At 41.7% G+C, this 6,441-nt stretch overlaps 1 long non-coding RNA gene across 1 annotated transcript; it reads right to left on the bottom strand.

Annotated features, from left to right (window-relative positions):
- Positions 1-2,894: 2,894 nt before the first annotated feature.
- On the bottom strand, positions 2,895-5,746 carry LOC132014553 (uncharacterized). The gene is made up of 3 exons (XR_009403322.1): positions 5,698-5,746; positions 4,190-4,303; positions 2,895-3,049 (listed from the first exon to the last, which is right to left on the bottom strand). It is a non-coding gene; the product is annotated as an uncharacterized LOC132014553 (long non-coding RNA).
- Positions 5,747-6,441: the final 695 nt, after the last annotated feature.

Raw genomic sequence — 6,441 nt, 5'->3', positions numbered from 1 at the left:
GTATTTGTGCATGCTATCTGTGTAAAGCTTCTGCAAACATATTGCTGTTCTACAGCTTAAAATTTAACCTCCTCAATGTGACATAGGAACTTTTCCCAGTCTGACTCCAGTCTTCCATTCTGGCATCATCCCCTGTTCTTGTACCTCAGCACCATATCTAGGTTCAGCTTCTCCGATGTCAAGCCAAAGATTTGCTCTCCTCCTAGGCACACTGCCTAGACCTTTATGAATGATGATCTCACTTAATGGAAGTTGAGTCTTGAGGCATTCCCATAAAGGTCAGAAGCAGAGACAAGAATGAGTTGTGGAATCCAGGAAACAAAAGCTGGAAAACCAAGACATTCCATCGTAAGAGAATGGGAGAAGAAATTTCAGCTTAAATATTTTTTTTTCTAAGACTAGAACATGACTGTGAGTACTGTTTACTTATTCACGGGAAAAGGGGGAAGGGGATGGGCTTTGCTCTGGGAAATAAATAAGTAGAAAGTTGGTCCCAAGTACATTTTAACATCTGGAACAGAACTAGTTTCACAAATACATGCATAGTCCCTTACACACTATCTCATGAAGTAAGTTATTTTATTGGTGATGATGGGTGAACACGAAGTCAACACCACTGTTCCCACTGTTCCATCCTCCATGTTTGCTATCATCACTATCATAAAGAACTCAATTTCAGTTGATGACATCATCAGAACAAGAACAGTGAGGGATTTGTGTTGCTTGGGTCAATAGCAGCCTTTCCACTTGGAGTAGGCTCTCCACATACCCAGAGCCCAGCAATGATGAAATCAGACCACCACACAGAATTAGACCACAGAAAATACTGCTCAACCAGTAAGGGCTAGGGCTGCAGGACCCCCAGCAGACTTACAGACAGAAAGATGCTGAGAAACCTCACTTCCTGAGATTGAATGTGATCATCAGAAATCAGTATTTGCAGAGTTTTAGAGGTGAATCTTCAGGCCTTACCATAGCAACCTCACCAAAGAAACAGAAGCCTAAAATGGCCTTGCTGAGGCATGTGGCTTGCTCTTATGACTTGCTGAGAACATGTGGCAAATCAGCAGGAAAAAGGGTTTCCTTCAGCCAATTTAGCGCTTCATCCTCAGAACCATATTCTCTCTGCTTTTAAACATATCCCTGCTCCATGGATTATGAACTTTCCTTGGAAACATGAAATGGTTGCACTTCCTAAGTGAAGAATCTCTCCATTTCTCTGGGTTGCCTTCTCTTAAATCTTTTCTTGTGTAAATTATAACAAACCTCTCTTTTTCACTAAGTAGAATTGGCTCAATGAGATCAGCAACCCCAAGGTAATTGTCTCTGCTTATTACTGTGGAGCTGCTGTGGAAGGGCAATTCTTTCCTGCAAAGAAAGCAGACTCAAGACCAAAAGAAGAGATTGATTTCCTTTGAGACATTGCATTTCTCTCTATAGTTACATCTAAGAACTGAAGGTTTGGGGAGGAGAACGGCATAAATGTATGTATAGGCTCATAGAATGTTTTAGCTAAATGAAGAAACTGAGGGCCAGAAAGGTGATGTGACTGCCTGAGATAACACAGCAAATTATTAGTAGACCTCTGACTGGAACTCAAAGTTCTAGCCCCTGATTTCTTAAAAGAGGAAGCTGAGGGCAGATGCTTGGCCTGAATGTGGATTCTGTGGCTGACCAGCTGTGTGACATTGAGTAGGTTTCTTAAAGTCTCTACTGTTTCCATATCTGTAAAATGGGGATGATTGACCTTCACATTTTTTTAAGGTTTAAATTAGTGACTATGTGATCAATATTTAGAATGGTAATTATTGGAACTTACAGAGCAATCATTATTAGCCTCATTCTAGCTTGTGATTCTTCCCAAGCTTTCAAACAGTGAATCAAAAAAACAAAAAACAAAAACCTGTCTGGAAAAGGGAAGAAACACCATGGAGTTGGAAAAGAAGTTCATATAAAGCCCTGCCATCCCAGTCACCTTAATACCTTGTGATGCTTGAAGGCAGGCTACAGTAACTTTCCCTGTGTTGAGTTCTTTGCCAACTAAAATTAAACATTTCTTTTCTTAACTTTTTAAAATTATGGTACTAGGATGCATCCTCTCAGTGATAGCACTGTTGGTCATGCCAGTCTGTATGAAATTCTTTTACCCAGTATGTTAAGATGAATGAAGTTGTACAGTTTCTCTCCCTCCTCTCACCAAGCCTGTCACCTCAGGGTTTCACAAAACTTGAGTTCAGTTGTATGCTTTGATATTACTTCAGATTAGGAAAGAAAATGGAAAAATTAGGAAAGAAATTAGGAAAGAATTTCTCCATGAGTGGTTGCGAACAAATGAAGATGACTAAAGCTGACTCCATTGATGACGTCTCATTATAGCACAGGAGTCCTGAAAAGGCACACAGATGAACAAATAAGGTCTTACTTAGAAGAAGACAGTGAATTCCTGCAGTGACCTTAGGAAGGAAGTGTCTGGGTATTTCTAACGTCATGAATTAGAGAATTGAGGTAGTACTAGTATAAATTTGAGAAATGCTAAAGAGTAACTGAAAGAAATAGGAAGAGATGAGGAGGCAAAATGAACAAAATGCCAGATATGCCCACATGCCAACAAGGAAGACGTGTGGAGGTGAGGTGTGAGAAGAAGTCTGTCACAGTGGCCAATAAACCATGAGGGCCAAATGTTTGGCTTGAATAACTCAGAATCTGCTCCCTGCCTACAGCAGGGCTTGGCAGTGAGTCAGCAAATCCAGCAAAAGAATTTCTTTTTCAGGAACCAAAGACAGTCCATTTACACACACACACACACACACACAATCTTGTAGATACACCCTTAATCAGCAAGGAGAAAAACATGGCATTTCTTTTTCAATTTTTAATACCATGTATATCGGGGTGCTTGGGTGCCTCACTCAGTTAAGTGGCTGCCTTTGGCTCAGGTCATGATCCCAAGGTCTGGGATCAAGCCCCATGTCGGGCTCTCTGCTCAGCAGGGAGCTGGCTTCCCCCTCTTCTCTGCCTGGCTCTCTGCCTCCTTGTGCTCTCCATCTCTCTGTCAAATAAATAAATAAAATCTTAAGAATAAATAAATAAATAAAATCATGTATATCTTTGAAAATTATCAGGAACCATTTGTCAAGAAAGCAAAAGATCTATATAAGTATCATTTTAAATATTCTTATTAAGAATATGCTACATGTCTTATACTAATTTCTTCTATCCCCTCCCTTTATGAATGCAAAACAAAAACACAAGGACACAAACAAAATGTTAACAGTGGCTATATCTGAGTTGTGAGATGACAAAGTAATTTTTTTCCTTTTCTTTGCTCTTTGTATTTTCTAATTTGCCTTCAATAAATATGTATTTTTCTAATATTTAAACATGTATTATTTTTCTAATTTTGAATATTTCAAATATGTTAAAGATAACAACAGTGAGCAAAAGCAAGACATTTTCAATGAGCAGCCTTACTGTTTTATGATGTTCCCTCAGATGACACCTCATTAAACCAGCAAGTACCAACTACAAAATCCTCTAGAAAGGGCAAGACCACCAGGGAAGGACAAAGGAAATTCAGCACACAAGGAAACCATACAGATGATTTCACAGTCTTACAAGAACACTGAAGCCTGTGTAGTGACTATTAAATATACACTTTAACATTCTGAGGAGGCTTGGTAGGACATCAGCTCCTACCAGGCACATGAATAGCAAAAGTCCCCAAACTACTGCCAATGCCAGGTAGGTCCTGTACAACTTAGTTGGACCTTTCTCTTTCCCAAGGGTACTCACAGTTTTCAAACCGGGCATGGGTTTAAGTACTAATTAATTGAGTGTGGATAGAGAAATCCCTGTAATTGAACCTAGTGCTATCTGATAATGTTTTCAAAGCAAAGACCATTTGGTTCTAGGTATCAGGCAGACTACAAAACAACTATGCACTTTAGAATCTCTCCTGCTGCTCCATTAATGAAAAAATTTCCTTAAAGGACCCATTGCAGAGGCTCAGTTTGGTTTCAAGTAAATTTTCAACCACTTTGGTGGTGAGAAAAACCACAATATTGGAAATCCCGATCCTTCCTTTAAAAAATGAAGTTGTTGCCAAACAAACTCTCCCAGGATTGCCTCTGACTATTGGCATTTAGTGCAGGATCATCAGTCCTACAAACTACAAGTATTTTATACACACCAGAGATCACATCACCTTCAGTTGTCCTATTACAGGGTCTTTAGTGTGCCAGAGGTGACCAGCAAACTCATGTTGTCCATTCATTTCAACAGACATGTCCCCAACTAAAGGCAGCTGGGAGTAAGCAGAAGAAGCAGAAAAAATAAGGGCTGGGACCTAAGGAAGGAATGGAGGCTTTTATGAGAAGCTACAGTTCAATGAACAGTATTTGAAATGAAAAAAGACACATTTGGGCTGTTATCAGGTGTTGTATCTCAGGGAGTTAGGTACCATGAACAGACAGGAGAATAGCTGGGCACAGGTAGAGGTTTATCTGTGACCAACCCCCACCCTACATCTCATTTCAAGTAGCTGGATCTCTATCTGAATCACTTACCTGGTATTCGAGTTCATCTAAGCCCTTGATTTTTTCCCACAGGGTTTATAGGTATACTCATGAATTCCAGCCCTGAGGTAGAGGCTCTGCCTCCAGCTGGCAGCCCCATCATGCTGCATGTCAGCTTTTTGGCCTGTATCTCAGCTTTTCTCCTATATTATGGCTCTACTAAATATGGTAACAGGGTGAGCTAGAGGCATCTATAGCTGGGCTTGAGCCCCAAATGCCACCTATGTGACCTTGGGCAAGTTACTTTTGTAAATAAACTTCAGTTTTCTTATCCATAAAGTGGGAGCAATAGAGCTTCTTTATCCTTTGGGGCACCTGAGTGGATCAGTCAGTTAAGCGTCTGCCTTCAGCTCAGGTCATGATCCCAGAGTCCTGGGATCCAGACCCGCATCTTCAGACTCCTTGCTCAGCAGGGAGTCTGCTTCTTTCCCTGCTCCTGGACTCCCACTCTCTCTTGTTCTCTCTCTCTCTCTCTCTCTCAAGTAAATAAATAAAACCTTAAAAAAAAAAAAAGAACTTCATCATCTTAGAATTGTTGTGTAGAATTTGAGATGCAAAATATAGTACTTGTCACATGGTAAATGCTCAATAAATTTGATGATGTCGATGGTGATAATGATGACAAAAGATGAGAATATCATGATGAAGAATGGATCTTCTTAACCTTGCCCACATGCTACAGACTCAACTACACTACAGTCATCTCAACTGGGAATTATTTTTTGCCTCGAGACTTTTGGCAATATCTAGAGACTTTGTTGGTTCCTTTAAGGAAGGAAGGCATGAGGGTGTGCTACTGACATCTAGCGGGTGGACGCCAGGGATGCTGCTAACCATCCTATCATGCACAGCACAGCCACTCCCTCCTACAACAAAGAATTATCTGGTCCAAAATGTTAATAGTGCCAAAGTTGAGGAATCCTGCTTGCCAGACATCCATGCTTACCAGCATCCCCCGACTTCCCTTAGCCCTGGCGGTCAATGTGCCCCCAGCTGGGAGCTGCGGCTGGTATTTAAGACCTAACCCTTCCCAGGACTGGCTCATCCCACTGTCTCCTGAGCTCCTGAGTCCCTACTCTGTGGGATTCTTTGTCAAATGGCCACCAGGCTTCATTGCTCTGACCTGACTCCATAACAGCAGGCATGGAGAGAATGACCAGGCCTTCCCTCTGACCAGCAACAGGAGAGAAAATGCTTCCTGCAGGGCTGTGGCAAAGAGCCACATGAAAACAAGCACAGCAGCCAGTCAAGCGTTCCACCCAAACTGGCTCCACACCAGGGCCAGACCATGAGTCACCACCACATGCTGCCGCCTCTCGCAGTGACCTTTCTTTATCCCTTCACTAGTTGTAAATCTTCAGGAGCAAAACAGCAGAGAACAGACTGGGAAGGCCCTGGCAGAATATTGTACCTGGCAAATGCCCAAATCAAAATTCAGAGTTAAGTACCCAGGCCCTGAATAAATGCCAATCACAGCAAAACCAATGCTCCCCTGAGCCATCCCTATGAACCAGAGAAGTGGACACATGGAGCCCCCTCTCTTGACATAATTTAAATCCTGAGGCAGTAGTGGAGCATCCTCTCCAGGAGAAGGAACAGATGTGTTTAGCAATACCCAGATGGCTGGGGACAAATTGAAGGACCTGTGTAATGTTTGCCCATAATTCATGCTTGCACCAAACCACACTGCACCCCTAAAGAAATCTTCCTTGTGTCCCTAATTCCTCTTGGGCCAAATGGAATTAATACTGTCTTCCATGCAGTGTTGTGAGAAACAATTAACATAGGTTATTAAATAGTGCTTTGGCTCAAAATAAAGCAAAACTGGATTTTTGTTTCTGCTTTTTCAGAGGCAACCATCATGATG

Source organism: Mustela nigripes, chromosome 1 (genome assembly GCF_022355385.1).
Source record: "Mustela nigripes isolate SB6536 chromosome 1, MUSNIG.SB6536, whole genome shotgun sequence".
Taxonomy (NCBI): Eukaryota; Metazoa; Chordata; class Mammalia; order Carnivora; family Mustelidae; genus Mustela; species Mustela nigripes.
This window is presented reverse-complemented; position numbering and strand designations above follow the sequence as displayed.